Here is an 18,217-nt window from a genome sequence, read left to right as displayed (position 1 = left end):
TCCCCTCCAAATTCACTCCTACTTGGCTGTGCACTTATTCAACCAGTATTACCTGAATAGTTAGTTGGTGCTAACCACTATGCTAGGCACCGAGGTCTAAACCTGAACAAAAGCCAAACTCTCCTGGTGTACCTGGCCAGAGCTGCTACCAGGCCCATACTTCCCAAGGAGGCAGAAACTAAGATGGGCTGTCCTTTGAAGCATTCCCTGGAGCTGGTTGGGTGGTAAGATAGCATAGAATGAGCTCAAAAGCAATGGAGCTGACAGCAACAGTTACAGCCTGGGGGATGGAAGTCTGTAGCACCCAAGGGCCCTGAGGTGGGAACACTGTGGGGGGCGGCTAGAACTTCTGGGCAAAAGCTTACCCCTCCACATTCCCAATACCAGCATGGGCCACACCAGCTGAGGGGGTCAAAAAGTTAATCCAGCCAGCCTCCTGCTTGCCCCTAACTACCCACACCTTCTAAAAATATTTTTTCTAATGTTTATTTTTGAGAGAGAGAGATAGAGCATGAACAGAGGAGGGGCACAGAGAGAGGGAGACACAGAATCAGAAGCAGGCCCCAGACTCCCAACTGCCAGCACAGAGCCCGATGCATGGCTGAAACCCATGAACCATGAGATCATGACCTGAGCCAGAGTCAGACACCCAACCAACTGAGACACCCAGGTGCCCCAACCACCCACACCTTCTAAATAATGAAATCTGGTTGTCAAGAGAGCTCATTATAATGTCTATTTTGTCCTGGGGCACCTGGGTGGCTCAGTCGGTTGAGCATCTGACTTCAGCTCAGGTCATGATCTTGCGGTCTGTAAGTTCATGCCCTACGTCAGGCTCTGTGCTGACAGCTCAGAGCCTGGAGCCTGCTTCGGATTGTGTCTCCCTCTCTCTCTGCTCTTCCCTTGCTCACACTCTATCTCTCTCCCTCTCTCAAAAATAAATAAACATTTAAAAAATTTAATGTTTCCCCAGTGCTGGAAGGTGCTAATCAGGCAGACCTACTGCTCTCAGAACCACCTCCCCAACCTTCTCCTGCACACCCTCCCCCAACTGTGCAGCTCTGCTATAGAGCATCAATACCCAGCCCTTTGATTTTCTCTCCTCTCCATCTGTCCACCTTGGTGGGGAGGGGGCAGGCAAGGACCTAGGGACTGTCTGCCCAGGAGTGACTGATCACTCATGGGTACAATAAGCTGTCAGGGGCAGAAGGAAGGCCCAAGTCTCAGCTCTCGCCTCCTGGCCAGGCACCTGGGAAACGGAGAAGAAGCATGGCACTGTTGCTAAGGGTGTGAGTGGTAGAGTCAGCCTGCTTGGGTCCTGATCTCAGCTCCATCATTCCATAGCTATGGGACCTTGAGTAACTTCTTCATTTAACCTCTTCTTGCCTCTGCTTCTTCATACGTAAAGTGGGGATGATGATAGCAGCACCTACCTTACAGAATTATCCTGAGAGCTAAATAAGGTCAAATGTGCCAATACCTCAGAAGAATTTACTATTATTATTGGTGGTATCAGGGTTACTAAAACCTGTTGCAGTGCCACAAATGCCACTAAAGGAGGCCAGAGGGAGGGATCCCTATAGGTGGGTATGGCCAAGGAATGCTTTTCTGGGGAAGGTGGAATCTGAAGTGACAGAAAAATCCAGACGTAATGCCTAGGGGGCAGCATGTTTGAGTACTGCACTTCCCCAGGTCATTGAAAAACAGCAAAGTGATGAGGTGGCAGAAAGTACTACTAAACAATAATAATAGTGAGATTTCTTTTTGTATTATGGGATTTAATACTCAGCAACCCCATGAGGTAGGTACAGATCTCCATTTCATAGCTGACAAAATGGAGGCTCACAGAGGTTAAGTAATTTGCCCAAAGTCACCCAGTGCTGTTTATACCAGAGCCCCTGCTCCCCACCATGACACTTTCATGCCTCAAGCTCCATGTATACAAATCAGCATGAGTTTTGCTTCATCTCCACTCTGGCCCCTTTCCCACAAGCCCCTCTACAAATGTTGTTCCGATTTAGAAAGCCCTGCTCAGGTAGGGGCTGCTCAGGCCAGATGTCTGGGGCCAAGCGCTTCCCAAGCTCCGTGCTCCTAGCCCCAGCCTGACTTGACCTCAGCCTGGAGCAGAAAAGCTGGCTGCAAGTGCATGTCTCACACCTCAGACAGGCCAGCCTTTGGCAAGCCCAGATAAAGGACAGGAAATCCTTGGCCACCTCCCCTGGAGATTGTTCCCTCTACCATGGGAACAGAGTTGCAGCCTGGGCAGAGGTTCCTCTGTGGTGAGGAAGCTGTTGAGTCAGCCCCAGATGCCTTGGCTGCCGGGTGTGGTTTAGGGGAAACAGGGACGGCTGAATATCAGGAGACCTGGGTTCTAAATCCTCCCTCCTTGGAGACCATTCCCTTCCCCTTTCTGGGCCACAGGCACATATCAACAAGGATCACACTGCTTATCTTACTGGGCTGCTCTAAGAACAGAATGGAATCACAGAAGTGAAAGTGCCTTGGAAATGGAAAGAAATGGGAAGATTTGTTGTTGTCATAATCATCAATTGCAGAAGAGGAATGGCTGAGTTGGTATTTCTCCCTGTCCGATTCACCCTTCTAGGCCCTACTGTGGGCATGGCTCATACTCATTTCTGGGTTCAGTGCTCTTTAAAATATCCCCTTCCCCCCACCTCCACCAGCTCAAGGGAAGAAAGCAAGTGGCAGGAAAACAGGATATACCGGCAGCCCCCACAGAGTACACTGCAGTCAACTGGTCAAAGGTAAGTACCTCCTCTCACTAGGCTTGCCCTCTGCTACGAAGACAATAAGAAGAAAGCTCTAGCCTCCAATGGCTCCCCAGTCATGAGAACTGGCTGGACCTGACCAACAAACAAATCAGAGAGCTGCATAAGGTGCTTGGACCCAAGACTCTGGGGATTCACCTATTAGTCACCAGAAAAAAGATGATAGAGAAATCTTATAGAAAAGTTCAGGCTAGAAATAGAAAGAAGAAAGTGGCCATTTCCCATTCCCAGGGCCACAAATAGTAGCATGTGCAGAAGGCAGTAACGAGGCTGGGAAGGGGACTTGCCCCTAGTACCTGGAGGAGTACTTGGAGGAACTGAGGCTGTTTGTCCTAGAGAAGATGCAGGAGGACTTGGATTCCAACCTCAGACCTCTGAAAGTCAGAGAGGACAGTGGCTAGGTGGTCCCAGGGGGCAGAGCTGGGATCCAGCATTATAGAAGCCACAGAGATACAGAGTTCAATCCAACATAAGCAAACACTTTTGGATAGTCCATGAATGAAAGCAACTGCTTTGAACATTGTGCTCCCATGTACTGAAAATGGGGGAACAAGAGCTGCACAAATACTTGGCAGGAAGATCTAGGTTCATAAGGAGAGTTGGACCTCTAAAGGCCCTTGTCCCCTGAGCTCTGTCTCCTTCCTACCTCTGGGGTATTATGGGAGAAAGCATAAAGGTGACTGGGGCCGGCTAAGCCCTTGGCCACTTGCCACAGAGACCCGGGATCCCAAGAGCACCTTAGGTTGGCACTACCCAGGGAGAGCAGGTCATTCATTAACTTGTGGCAGAATGGGTCAGAGGGTAGCCACTTGGAACAGACACAAACATGGGGAGGGGGCTCGAGAGCAAACTGTACAAAAGCCCATGCTCAAGGAAAACCCAAGCTCTGGCAGTTCAAGGCCTGGTCAGCCCAAACTGACCAGCCAACTGGGAATATTTAGTGACCAGGCCTGGCAGAATTTAAAGTCAATTGACCTTTGCCTTGTGGATAAGCAAAAGGTTTTGACTGGGCATGCATAATTTTACAGGTGGAATGGAACCTGAGAGACCACTGAGTCCACGCCACTTGCCCTGATGATTTTAATGATGTGGAAACTGAGGCACAGAGAAAGCAATGTCTTCTCTAAAGTCACTCATGTAGAGGTAGCTACAGAGAGGCACAACCAGAAGTCAGGTTTCCTGACTCTATAGTAGGCTTACATGGTTCACTAAATGTCGGTTCCTTTTCTTCTCACTGAAACTGCAGAAAACTGCTTGTGGTCCAGAGCTTTCCAAACTGGACCTGGCCTGAGCCTTCCCAATTCCCACTGTTTGTCAAGATACAGGCTCTTCAAGGAAGGTCTCCTCCTCCACTATGGAGGCCTCAGCCTTACAGCAGCAGCGTGGCTGACAGTTCATGTCCTTGCCTTGTGTGCGGGGACCCACAGCTATACTCAAAAGAAACACATGCACATAGCCCCACTAACGGGGAAGATCCTTTGGGTGGACATTTCTCGCTCTTTCAAATTGACATTAGGGGCTCAGGTGCTCCTGGAAACATCCTCAGCCCCTTCTGACTCTGATGCCTAAAAATCCCCCTTACCCCAACTGCCCATCTGAATTCCTATCAACTCAACTCCCTGACTCTCTCAATACCACCCAAATAAATGTGTGTCCTTCAGCAATGTGAATAACAACTTCTGTTTGCCCAAACGAAAACAGAGGGACAGATGTTTAATTGGCCCTGGAAGTTCCTGTTAAAGAATGTTTGTTAATGTATTCTTGGGGGAAGTGAGGGTTAAGATGGGATCCCCTTAAGGCCTGGGGTGGACAGGGAGTTAGTTAATGGCCATCCCCAGAGGTGACTTTTCAAGGTGGTTATTATGTGGCTCAATCATTAACCAAGCAGTGGCAGGACCCCAGGCTTGTTGGAAAGGAACCACTGCTTTCCCAAGGACAGCCCAAGAGCAGGAGGCTGCAGCCAGGGAGAGCACTCATGGGGTCTTTCTGTCCCTTTCATAGCCTGCTCTGGGGCATTAGGAAGAGAGACCTGGATGAGGGAAGCTGTCCCTCAGCTCCACATGGGGTGGAGGAGGGCTGGTCCGGATGTGGAGGAAGTCAGCACACCCTTACTGGGGTGGAGGGAAAAAGGAGACAGTGAGGGTTTTTATCATGAATGAGAAAGGAAGCTCCAAGCTGGGCCTTGGTGATTAGATGACAAGCTGGGAAAGACGCTCATCCTGAATGCATCCTGTTTTGCTCCAAAGTGGCCTCAGTAGAGAAGGAAGGGGTCAGGAGGAAAGAATCCTCCCAGGAATTCTCCCAGGCCTGCTGACTTCAAGCTCCTGGGTGGCCCTGGAACTTGGGAAGCAAGTGGGAGAGTTTACCCCATTTACTGCTAGAGAAGCAAGGCACAAAGTTTCCACAAGAAGATTCTACAAGTCAGCCTCTGTAGCTGCAGCCCCAGAGACTGTGGCCAAGTGTTATAAAATGAGGAGCTAGGGCTCCCTAATTGACTTTCCCTGGGCCTCTCTTCAAAGGTTCAGCTCAAATGTCACTGCCTTGCCTCCATCAGCCACCTTCCCCTCAGTCAAAACCAATGGCTCCCTAGTCAGGCCCGCCAGGGCAAAACAGTCCCCTCAACAATTGGAAATATGAACACTGTCAGGATATTTGACAATATTAAGGGACTGTTTTAGATGTGCTAATAGTACAGTGGCTATTTTTTATGAATCCTTATATTTTAGAGATATATACTAGACTACTTACATATAAATTGATAAGATGCTTTGGGTTTGTTTCAAAATAACAAGAAAGAAGGTAAGGAGGTGGAAGTGTTAATAGGCAGGATTGGTGATGGGCTAATGGCTGTTGCAGTTGAGTGATGAGTACATGGAGCCTCATTACACTAATCATCTCTACTTTTATATATGTTTGAAAGTCTTTGTAATAGTCTTTTAAAAAGTTCTCACTGAAGTAAAGATTTAGTATGACATACTCATTATTTATGCCAGTAACCCCCAAACTAGATGGTAATTCCCTGAAGATGAAGGTTACATTCTTTGTCCTCTACAAGACCAAGCCAAGACTGAACTTAATGACTAATAATTTGTATAGAACTTGGTAGTTTACAAAGCACTTAGCCATGGATCCCCTCACTTAATCCAGTGAAGTGCAAAGAGTGGGGAGAAACCAAGAGTCTGACAGGTCACGAATGGAACAGCAGAGCTTGGATTTAAACCTCATATATTCAGGGGCACCTGGGTGGCTCAGTCAGTTGAGCGTCTGACTTCAGCTCAGGTCATGATTTCACGGTTGGTGAGTTTGAGCCCCGCATCCGGCTCTGCTGACAGCTCAGAGCCTGGAGCCTGGTTCGGATTCTGTGTCTCCCTCTCTCTCTGCCCTCCCCCACTTACACTCTGTCTCTCTCTCAAAAAAAAAAATTAATACATAAACACTAAAAAAAATTTAAACTTCACACATCCAGCTCTCAGTCCCCTGTGTTTTGCCCCATACCTCCCTGGACCCCTGAGGGTCTGAGGAACGTAACATCCAGTTCTACAGTCCCTGAGAGTTGGGGTAAACAGGAACAGCAATTGTCCACAGGGACAATTGTGTACATGTGAGTTCCCAAGGTGGAAGGCTGGGAAAGAGGAGACTCAACACACAAACACAGCATTTCAGACTTGTGACAGACTGATTCAAGGACTGGTCCTCACTCCTCATATACACACAAACCAAGATTTCAAGTCACAGGTGAGAAAAGCCTTAATAAACACTTGACACCAGCAACTGTGTGCCCAGCCCTGTGCTCAACTACTTTGTTTAGGGTTGCAAGATAGGGGAGTTCACACTTCCTATCCTAGAGCCCTTGCATTTTTGAGATCTCTTATCTCTATTTTATCTGATAACAGATTTGAGATCTCTTATCTCTATTTTATCTGATAACAGCCCCCCAAGAGCCCAGGGCCCTGACACTTGATCTTACCCAAACTTGAGGCCCAAAGAATAAGTTCTACTTTATTCAAGCCAGAGGCAATTCCTTCTTCCAGCCAGAGACCCCTTGCCCCACCTTCTTGAGAAAAGTGGGGGCACAGTCTGCTTTTCTTAGGACTGGCATACATTGAACCTGAACTTTTTCCATGGCTAGAACAGGAAGCTCCAAGAGAGTCCTAGCAGAAAAGCACAGGCAGCTGCAACAGCACCCAGATTAGAGACTCCATCCTCTCCTCCCTTTGGAACCTTCTTGCTTTTGTATTGTTGCTGGTATTCCTATACCAGGCTCCAGGGGCCCTCTGTTCCCTCTCCAATCCCTATCCCTAAGAATAGAATTTTAAAACTTCAAGAAGATAGAGTGGGTCAAAGTTCAGGCCTCTTTGTGCCACTTTCTTTGCTCCTATGCTCAAACTCTGGAGGTGTGCTTTAATAAGGAAGGCCCTTCCATTGGCCCTGCCCAACTCACACTCCACTCTGCAGCAGTCACTCAAGATACACAGCTTCTTTGTGCACCTCCTGCCCCTCTTCATGCTCTAAACACCTCCAGATATCTCTCAACAATGTCTTCCCCCACCCCAGATGGGGGAGGGGAGCTGCAGATGCACAGGGAGGTTTAGCATACTTCTGAAGAGTTGCTTAAGAGGTGAACAGAAGGCAAGCGAAGAAGGGAAACAGGATTCTATCCATGTGGTGTTTTCTAGCCCTGGTTACAGGGGTCCAGGAAGCAGAAATTCCAAACCCTAACCCTAGAACAAAACTGGACAAAGACTAAATCCTGAAAATGAGGATCAAGCTCAGAATGTCCACTGATATGGTAGCTGTAGTTTTAGGGTAAAAGAACCACCAACACCCAACACCATCATAACCATCACACTCTTACCCACTTGCTCCGTCAACCATTCATAAACCACCTGCAGCCATACCTCCTTCCTTATGCCCTTGGACACTATGCCTTCCCATACCCAGATAGAAACTGTCTCTTCTTTATTCCAGACAGATGGATATGTGGAGAAGATTCAGAGAGCAATAACACAAGATGGTGGGTGGTGACTGCAACCCCTAGGATGGAGACGGGAACAGGTCTCACAGTAGGAGTCAGGGTTTGAAAACAGCCTTGGTGGGATTCATCACCCTCTCCTCCTGGGTGGGCAGACCTGGGTGCTCCAAGTGGGATAGAAACAAGCCAGGCTTCTCCAGCCCAACTTCTGTAGTCCCGGCTCTGAGTTGGCCTCACATTCAGTCTGGCTGTTGTCCTGCTCACCCTTCCCACCACTACTAGTTACAGGGGGCTTGGCTGCATATCACCACAAAGATTTCCATCTGAATTGTTCCTGTCACCCCAAGCATCTCAAAGACAACATTTCACCATGTGACAAGTCACCAAATGTCATGGAAGAGACTGGCCCTTGCGATACTAAAATGCAGCCCACCACCTGAAGTGCAGTTGAAAACACTGTGGCCCCCAGAAGTAGCATGACTCACCTAAGGTCACATGAATTAGTGGCTGAACCCCAGTTTCCTGAGTTCTAATTCAGTGCTTAAGTTTACAGAGTCTTGGGGGAAGAGAAATGGAGAAAACCCCAGCCTAACTAATTTGAAAATCTCAAAAACTTCCATTAAAAGACCTTTCGTGAGAGCATCTGTAATCCAAACTCATTTTGGATTTCATGGGGAAACTCGGCCCTGAAAGATGCGACTTCTCCAAAGGTTTTCACTTGATCCCCACAGCTACCTTAACTACCAGGAAAGTCTGGAGCATTTCTCAGAAGGGAAGACAGTGGCCAAGGGGAAAGCCCATAGGGCCGGACTGGGGCTTTCTGGAAATGCCCTCAAAAGCAGAGGAAGGAAAAGGGTAGGCGAAGTGGCGCAGAGCCCAAAGGCCTGCCACCCCTGCTTGGTTCCAGTTCCCCTCCAAAGCCCCACAGATATGCTTTCGGACTCTGGCCAGGCCCTGGATAACAGGCAGAAAACCTCCTTCTACTACCAGACTTCCCTGGGGAGAAGTGCTGCCAGCCGGCTCAGGGGGTCCCCCAGTTTCGGCGACTCCAACCCCAAATCCCAGGGCGGAAGGTGGCTGGGCTTGCTTCCTCCGCCCCTCCTGTGTGTGCCGCCCAGCCGAACCTCTAGGAGCGGGGGCCGGGCCAGAGCGCGCCCGAGACTAGGCCGGGCAAGGGGGCCCAGGAAGCCCTGCTGGTCCGGATTTCTCCCTGCCGTCTCCCCAGCTCCTACCTGGAGGCCGCGTCCACCGCTTTGGTTCAAGACCCTGCCAGTGCGCAGGACGTGAGTGCAGGAGGGACTGCTCCGTCCGGGGCACGCGCGGAGCCTAGGGTCGGGCGTGGGTAATGGTGCCAGCCAGAATAGCAGCTGCCGCAGCTGCTTAGCTGTTGTCAATCCGAGGCCACTTTCGGCGCAGGTGGGGAGGGAACGGCAGCGAGTTGGGCGACAGGGAAGCCCCGCCCACCTACACGACCTTCGACCAATGAGGCCGCAGTCCGGCCCATCGGACTCCCCCGAAAGTCGCCCAAATTGTGGTGGGCGGGGCTCTGCCTTCTAGCTCCTCCAATAACCTCGCCGCTGCCTCTTCCTCAGGTCACACCGCTAGTGAGGAGGGGGTAGGCGGGGAGCAGTCAAGCCAGAGCTAGCGACTGAAGGTGAAAGACAGAGTTGGCCAGGCGCACAGTTTATTTATTGGGCTCTGAATGTGCCTGGTACCATATGGGGGATTTAAATACATGTGCCATGTAGACGTGAAGATTCAGTGGGTTGCTGAGGATAATTTATAGGGATTTCAGAAGACAACTTCAGTGAGATCTCTGATTAGTACGGACAATCAAGAGAGAATCTTGGACATTAAATATGTGAGCAGGAAGTTGCCATCCCCACCTTGCTCAGGCCCCAGCATTCTGCAACTTTCCCACTACCCCAGCTCTCTGACTCAAGTCCAAACACTACCCCCGCGGGGAAATGCATGGAAAACTTGGAGCATATACATTAACCATGGCAGACGAGGGCTCCCAAGAGTGTATCAGCAAGTACCATCAGAGAGTTGGTTTAAATTCAGTAAGAAACAGAGTGTTAAAATTTGATCTCTCTCTTGCCTTTCCTCACAAAGTTCCAATACATGTTCACAACCATGATTTCACTGTTGAATTGAGGACTCCTATTAGCTGGGATCTGGAGTACTCAAGGTGCCATGCCATCCAACTACCATCGTCCACATTTACAAATACAGAAACTGGGAAGAGAATACTCGCTCATCTTGACCCACCAAATCCATAGCAGGGATAATACCTGCACATGGGTTATTTTCTCCATACCTAACAGGTAGAAAGCAGGCTCCACATCTATCTAATTTGTTTGCCAAAGTACCCAACACAGATGAAAGCAAAAATTCATGTTTCTTGGGACAGCAACTTTCTTAAGGTCACCCAGGCAATGGCAAAGACAGACATAGCCCCAGGTGTCCCCCTCCTGTCTGGTCTTCAGACTCATTAGAATTCTCCCACCTTACTTACCTACTGGCCTTGATGAGAATCAGAGGAGAAATAATGAAGCAAGGCTACCTCCAGTGCGCACCCCTCCTTTCCTCTCAATGGCAACACTGGAGCTGGCACTTTGTTTAAGATGAGTCATGTACCTGTGGGTCTTGGAGTTCTGTACAACAGAACTCACTTCTTGAAACAAAATCCCATCCAGAGTCAGGAACCACTATGATGGGTGGGAAGGTAGAAGACCTCCTTTCTGAGGCTGTGCTGTTATGTTTGTATGTATCCCTAAAGCTCTGAGTTGGAGCCAAACTTATCTTGCTTCTGGAAAATGCTAAAAGGATATCCTATAGCTTCCCTAAGGTCAGGAAACCACGTCAGAGCCAATTCCATCCACCTCATGGCACCAAGCACAGTGTCTACAGTAGTTTCTCAGTAATGTTTGCTAATGGATGAATGAATGTTGAAAGATATTCAAGGGACAACCATGAAGAAATTACATTCATATAGATAATGACCAAACCCCACTTACCTTTTAGTAGATTCATTTAACTAAATCAGATATGATGGGTCCTGAGACATCCAGTTCTTTTTTTTTAAGGTAATCAAACCAGAAAACTAAAAAAGGGAAAGCTACAGAAAGTACAAAAACTACAAAAAGAGCAAGTGCTACAAATAAGTAGAACAAGAGCTTCACATGCCTGGCATAGAGCATGTGTGTACTCAATAAAAATATCTGTCGAATGACTAAGTGAACACAATAGCCAGAGAAAGCTATAATCCTAATATTTGCCATGTACCTTGTGACATTGTAGAATGGCCCAAGCGATAAATAAATAGAAATGCATTTTTTAATGTTTATTTATTTTTGAAAGACAGAGACAGAGCATGAGCAGGGGAGGGGCAGAGAGAGGCACACACACACAGAATCTGAAGCAGGCTCCACACTCTGAACTGTCAGCACAGAGCCTGACATGGGGCTCAAACTCATTAACTGTGAGACCATGAACTGAGCAGAAGTCAGATGCTCAACCGACTGAGCCACCCAGGTGCCCCCCCACAATCAATCAGTCAATCAATCAATAGTCCAAACAATATCTAGACTGTTTCTTTGGGTCTTTCTTGATCTCCTTCTCTTACCCCATGAGCTTCAGAAAGGCAAGAACTCAGCCTCTTTAGAAGGAGATAGCTCACTCTCTTCATTCTTGCTCCATGATCTACCCCCATGCTCTGACCTAAACCAGAGTCTTACATGGAACAAATATACAATAATGGTGTCTGGAAGAGATGAAGAAATAGTAACTTTCTTTTTTTTTTTTTATAATTTAAGTTCTTCTTTTTTAATTTTTTTAACGTTTATTCACTTTTGAGACAGAGAGAGACAGAGCATGAATGGGGGAAGGTCAGAGAGAGAGGGAGATACAGAATCTGAAACAGGCTCCAGGCTCTGAGCTTTCAGCACAGAGCCCGACGCGGGGCTCGAACTCACGGACCACAAGATCATGACCTGAGCCGAAGTCGGATGCCCAACCGACTGAGCCACCCAGGCGCCCCAAAAAATAATAACTTTCGATAATCTCCTTTCTGGGTTGCATCTGGAGTGGCTCTGGTGAAAACTGGAGCCTTTAGGTCCTGGGTGTCCTTTTCCCACACACCCCCACTATTTACTGACTGTGTGTCATATAGTGCTGCTGCTGCTGCTACCTTGGATGCCAGCTCAGGCATTAAGCAGGGAAATGTAGAGTGCATGAGGGCAGGCTGAGAGCAGGTGGAAAAGCCGTGGGTACATGTATGCATTTCCATGCCCTATACATGGGGTTTCCATATTTCTACCACTATGAAAGCCCAGCTATGCCATACAAAGAGCAGTATGATGGATTCTGGAGCCATACAGCCTAAGAACAAAGCCCGGTTCTGGTAGGTATTTTCCAACTTTCTGTGCCTCAGTTTCCTCACCTGTAAAGTGTGGATGATAATCACAGTCCTGACCTTATGTGGCTATTGAGTGGATCCACTGGGCTAAAGCACACTTAGAATGGTGGCTAGTACATAATAAGTGATTCAAAGTGTTAGATTAGTGGTGACAGAGGCACTGAGAAATGGAAAAAGCCCTGGATCAGAAAGTAGGAGAGTTGGGTCTACTCCCAGTTCTACCATTTTCTGGCTGTCACTGAGGGGGAAGTCATTGCACCACCAACCATCAGTTTCTTGGCCTGTAAAATGAGAGTAGAGCATAATCCCTAGCAGGCAAAATTAAGACAATGGATGTGAGGATGTACTGTAAAGGGCAGGTGACAGGATAGCACTGAAGGTGTTTGACAGCTCAGCTTTTTTTCAAGGCCAATCATTCCTTTTCTTCCAGGATATGGCAGAGACAAACTCCATATGCTGTTACTGTGGGCCTCACTCCAAGACACTTGAGTCCCAATAAGTGCCTATCTGGACTTATAACAGCCCCCATACTCCTCCCTGCCTAGGAATGGGGATTCCTCAGGCTGTTGCAGCCACTCTGGAATGGCTGAGGGTAATGAAACAGGCCCTTCCACTACTCTTTTCCATGGAGCTAAAGGAGCAGCAGCAAATCCAGGGACCTGAGCTGAGAAGAAAAAAGGGGAATAGGAACCATGGGGGGAAAATGAATTACACTTGGACCAGCCCCGCACAGCACATGACCATGGATGTCCTCACACTTGCACACACATTCCTGCATGCCTCATCAAAAGCCCACCAGTCAATCCTGGGAGAGTCAAGGCCTGCTCTCCAAAGATATGGGGGTCCCCACCCAATTTCATGAAAGGGGGATACTGATCAGACTCCCACAACATGAGATAGTTACAGCTCATTAAAAAAAATCCTCAGGAGCCATGCCATGGCAGAGGGGTTTGCACTAAGAGGGGCAGCCAGAGCAGAGCCAATGTGGGGAGAAGGGGATTTGGTAGTGGGAGGGGATTGAAAAGGTGAGGAGCACACAGGCACCTCACTGTGCATTGCCAAGTGGGAGTGAAGGCACAGAGCTATGTCCAGAAGTGCACAAAGACTCCCTCTCAGCCCACAGCCCAGGAGATCACTCTGGCTGTGCCCACCCCACACTCCAGAGTACCCTGAAATGGGGAGCTCTCTGCTGGGCTGAGAGCCCTGGGCTTGGCTGTCAGGAGAGCTGGAGTACAGGCCAGCAGAGTTTCAGAGATCACTAACTCTCTCGCGCCACCACCCCCCCTCCCAGCTCCAAGCTATGACACAGATGCATTTATTTCCTCTCCTGGAACTACTGAAAGGAGTGTTTGGTGCTACTCATGATGGACCTCCACATACTTGGACTAGGAAGCTGGAGGGGGAGAACCCAGGCCCACTCAGTCTCTGCCCCCCACTCTTCCCTCAATACCCAACACTCTGTCCCCATCCCTCCAACAGTCACTAGGCAAAGTGTCAGTTGATGGAGAGCTGGCCCCCAGAATCTAACACAATAGACCCACTGAGCCATGACAGTGTGATGGGTCCTATTTCACACCAGGATGACTGGCTTTACTGGTCAGTCTCAAAGGGGCTAGAGGTTTTCTGCTGCAGGCAGATGGAGCGCACCCACCATTCCCTCAGGGAATGCCTCAGTTCAAACGAATAGATGGGGGTCACCCTGGGCTGAGCAGTTGGTGAATCTGGCACAGACACCCAGAGCAGGATGTCCACTCCCACCCTCCCACTTCATTCCTGCCCTTCAGAGAACAGTCATAGTGTGGTGAGGAGAGATGACCAAAAGCAAGTCAACTTCTAACACAAATCCCCTCGCCTTGCCTCAATCCCATGCACCTACAAACACCTGAGGCCAGAGGAACCTTCCTTGTACCCCTCAATAGTACCCCCTACCTGACTTTGTTTCAGCCCTTGAGCTTTCTCCTTCCTGGCTAGGCTCAGTTTCCTCATCTGGAAAACAGGACTGGTTTCTTGAGTACCCTCTTTCCGTAACATTCTCTGCTTCTGTAAGCTTCTCTGTGTGTTCCTATAGGGGTGAGGCTCCCAGAAGCCCACCAGCCATGCAGCTTCTGAAGAAGAAGGGAGTGTTGGGGGTGTGACAGCCCTCTGAGGATGAGGAGAAAGAGCAGAGGAAAGTGAGAAAAAGGAAGGAGGAAAGCTGATGTGAAAGGCAGAGAAAGAAGGGAGCAGGTGCTGAGACCAAACAAGCCCAGAAGTCTAGAAACCTGGCCCCCACCTCCAGCACTGCCTCCAGCTCACCTAGTGGCAGTGGACACACAGAGCCTCTGAAAAGAGGCAGGATCCTGCCTCCTTTCCTGGGACTTTTCCACATGTCCCTCAGGGGAAGCAGCTCTCAAGACAAAACTGAAAGGGTAAAGAGGAGATGGAGTAGGATGAAAGGCAAGGGCTCTTACTTCCTACCCACAGGCTACCCCATCAGTCCACCATGGCCTGACCTCATGCTGCCACCAGATATAGTGTCCACAAAGTGGGACAGCTGCTGGTGGGAGGTGGAGGATGGGGATTAGCTTTCACAGGCCTGCCCAGAGTCTGGCCCAGTCCAACCCTGTGATTATGAGTCTCTAGGACTTGGTAATTTCAATTCAAGCAGACAGAGCCATCCTCTGGCCACCCACCCTGTCTATTTTCCGTGAAGAATACCCTCAGAGGCTCCTGGATGACATCAGAGAAGATACAGGATGTGTGGTGAGGCTCGAGGGCCACTCAGCTAAGGGTCTGGGCTCTTGTAGCCACTCTCAGTTTGCCCTTCTCCAAACACAGCTTCCCCCTTCTGCAATCCTACACACACACACATACACACACACATGCACACACACACACACATTCTAACTAAATAAAAACTCTGAGCTGATCTTCAACCAGGGCCAGGGCTTCCCTACACACACACAGCAACCCATCAGTCAACATGGGCACCCAGGCACTGACAGGGGGGCTAGAGCAGAGAATAGAGAAAGTAGGCCCAACAGCCAGGGTGCCTGTCTTCTGGAGCTCCCATGCCAATGGAAGAGGCAACAACAGCCCCCAGATAGAGAATACCCAACCCAGGCAGGTGGGCAGCCAGGTCACATCCCAGAGATCAAGGAGAGAGGGGACAGCCAGGCTCCCAGGCTGGACACCTGATATCTCTGGATCAACAGACCTCCAGGAAACACCAGGGAAGTAGCTTCTTGGCCCCACCCCCACCAAGCTTCCTGCATCAGGGTCCAGGACACTGCAACTCTGGCTTCTACCCTGCTTTTACCACTGAGGAGCTGTGTGACTTGGCTGAGAGTCTTGACCTCTCTGGGCCTCAGAGTCCACATAGGTACAATCAGAGAGTTTGCTCTGAAGATTTCTGTGGGCCCTGTCCTGTAAATGTGTTCATGTTCCATGACAAACCCATTTCAAGAAACCCGACCCAGTTTGCTATTTCCACCCTACCATTTGGGCAGGACCAAGGGAGGACTTATTGGAGAAAAGGAAGGAGCAGAGCCTGGAAAGTGTTTTAAGTGCTCAGAGAAATATATACTTTTTCAATTTTTAAAAAGACAAAGTGCCAGGTAGTCTGGAAGACCTGCTGGAGTGGAAACAGGCCTTGGGGTGGAGCTTTAGGCAATTCAAGATGACTAACAAGGTGCTTCCAGGGTGGCTGGGCTGTGTCATGCAACAAGGGGACAGAATGAGGCAATAAGGGTACCTTGGAGTGATGGGGGGGTATGGAGCTACCAGCTAGGTAAGTAAGACCCAAGGGTAGGAGACAAAAAGAGGGATAGAAAGACAGACAGTGGGATAAAGTAAAAATATAAACAGAGTGTCAGACATATAGTGGGACAGGAAGACAGACAGGAGGGTGGAAGGCAGAGGCAGAGACAAAGAAAGTACTGGGGGAATAGGGGGTAAGGGACCTACCGTTTATTGAATGCCTATTGTGTGTTAACAACCAAAATGTTGCTCTTCTTTGAGTGGAGGATGAAGATAGAGGGAGAGAGGTGGGAGGGGACGAAGCCAGATGGACAGTTGGGATAAAAGGATGGGGCACCTTGAGAAAGAACAGCTGGCTAAGAATTAGAGGAAAGCCAGCGGGCAGAGATGGAAGGTCTGAAAAACGGAGTCTGCCAGCCAGAGGTGAGGTTCAGACAGACTGACATAGGGCTAGTAGATCAAAACGGGACTGGAATCAAAGATGAGGAGGCGAGGGGGACTCAAGTTTTGCCTAGCAGAGGGCAGCGCAGCGCCCAGGTTCTCAGCGAAGTCCAAGCCTAGCCCTGACCTCCCACCCGTGTCCGCCCAGGTCCGCCCAGCTCTCTTCACCTGGTTTCCAGCGCGGCGGGTCCCACCGGGTGCCCTTCACACCCCACGGCTTCCAGGACATCCGCGCCCGGGGCTTTGGGAGCCGCAAGGCTGACCCCCAGTCCCTCGCCTCAACCTTGTATGCACAGGCCGGCCACTCCTAAGCGGAGCGCTGCGCCTCTGGTGGTCGCACCCGGACTGAGCCTACAGCCAGGGCTGCATTGAAGGGAGGGAGGGAGGGAGGGAGGGGCTGAGGGAATGAAGGCCCGGATTGCCCCACCCCCTCAGTAGCGACTAGAAAGTTCCACGCCCACACCTTAAGCAGGACGCTACCCTTCTCTATCCTACACTGGCCTCAAGTCATTTAGCTTAGCTACGCTGCCTCTTCCATTGCCATCCAGCCTCCTCTCCTGGGTTGGAGTCACCATTTGGCCTTTTCTACACTAGCACCCGATTTGAGGGGTGTCTCATCACTGATCTCGCTCCTTTTTGCTGTACTATGCCAGTGAAAGATAGTGGGGGTCTTAGCCACTAAGTCAGCCCCTCTACCTCCTGTCTCCCCCAAATCTTACCAACCACGTTACAGGGCATAAGATCTTATGCAACAGCCAGATGGAGAGGGGAACAATGGCTCCAGCCAGCTTGGCAGACTGACTCACTTACTGACTCCTCAGCCTCCTACAGACCCTGCTTTTCACCACCCTTCCAGCCCCGTTTAATGTGTTTCTGACCAGAACAACAAGACCCTGAGTTCCAACGACACCTTGAAATCCTTCTAGTACCAAGAGTATTCTAGACCTTATGAGCAGAAGCATTCTTTTCTTATAGACTCTCTCTAGAGAAGCAAAACTGAGGCCCAAGGATGCAAATGACTTGGTCACCATGTCAGCAGGACAATGATCTCTGTTGCAGAGCTGTTTTGAAGATCTAAAGCTACTGAACATGGTGCCTAGCACAGAGTACAGTCTCCATGAAGAAAGATTAACTTTTCTTCTCAAAGAAGAGGATCTACCATGAAAAAAGCCTGGAACAGGACCCTAAATTACATGACTCTTTCCCTTACCCCCAATTTCCATCCACAACAAGGGAACTTGTATTCCCTTTTCAGCGATGGTGGGGAGTCTCTATCTGCCTTTGTTTACAATGGAGGGAAGGCAGAAAGTTGCCATCTCTCAGACCTGGTCATTTCCACTCCACTTGTGGCAGTGGCCAGTAAGGAGGGAAGATTCTAATAGTGGTTCTGCACTAACTGGGCAAAGCCCGGGCCATTTTCCTTCTCTGAGCCTCCATTTCCTCATCTGTAACATGAGCATAATCCCATGACTCAACCAGAATAATGATAAGGGGATACACAGGTAAAGGTCACAGCCCCTTCTTCTACTATCTCCATACCTTGTGCCACTAAACAAGGGCAGAATAGCACCATTTGTGAGGGACAGGCTAAGAAAAGGAAGAGGAGTTTGTGAATTGATATGTGCTTTTTGCATGAGATTTGCACTCGCTTTTCATAGACTCAGTGTCAGAACTAGAAAGGAATGAGAGATTAACATGTTGATCTCCATGTCATTCACCCTTTTCCCCAGGGTAGTGTTGGCACACAGTAGGTCTTCACAAAATATGGAATGAGTATATTCTTCACATGGGGAAGAGAACTTGCCCAAAGCCACACAGTGAGTCTGTTTCACAATCAAGTCAGATCTCCTGTCCACT

The 18,217-nt window shown here is 49.3% G+C and overlaps 1 protein-coding gene across 4 annotated transcripts in view; it reads right to left on the bottom strand.

The window, feature by feature from the left end:
• The window catches only part of STARD8 (StAR related lipid transfer domain containing 8), a 94,929-nt gene that overhangs the window by 28,078 nt on the left and 48,634 nt on the right, over positions 1-18,217 (bottom strand). For 3 of the 4 annotated variants that reach the window (XM_058712539.1, XM_058712540.1, XM_058712541.1), the window contains exon 1: positions 8,994-9,187. The exons of the other annotated variant lie outside the window; for it this stretch is intronic. The gene's annotated coding sequence lies outside the window, so the exon portion shown is untranslated. Of the gene's footprint in view, positions 1-8,993; positions 9,188-18,217 lie in introns of those variants that run through there. 4 annotated transcript variants of the gene reach the window in all.

The sequence above is a fragment of the Neofelis nebulosa genome, chromosome X (assembly GCF_028018385.1).
Source record: "Neofelis nebulosa isolate mNeoNeb1 chromosome X, mNeoNeb1.pri, whole genome shotgun sequence".
NCBI classification, from domain to species: Eukaryota; Metazoa; Chordata; class Mammalia; order Carnivora; family Felidae; genus Neofelis; species Neofelis nebulosa.
The sequence above is the reverse complement of the archived record's forward strand: the minus strand, read 5'-3'. Positions and strand labels throughout refer to the sequence as shown.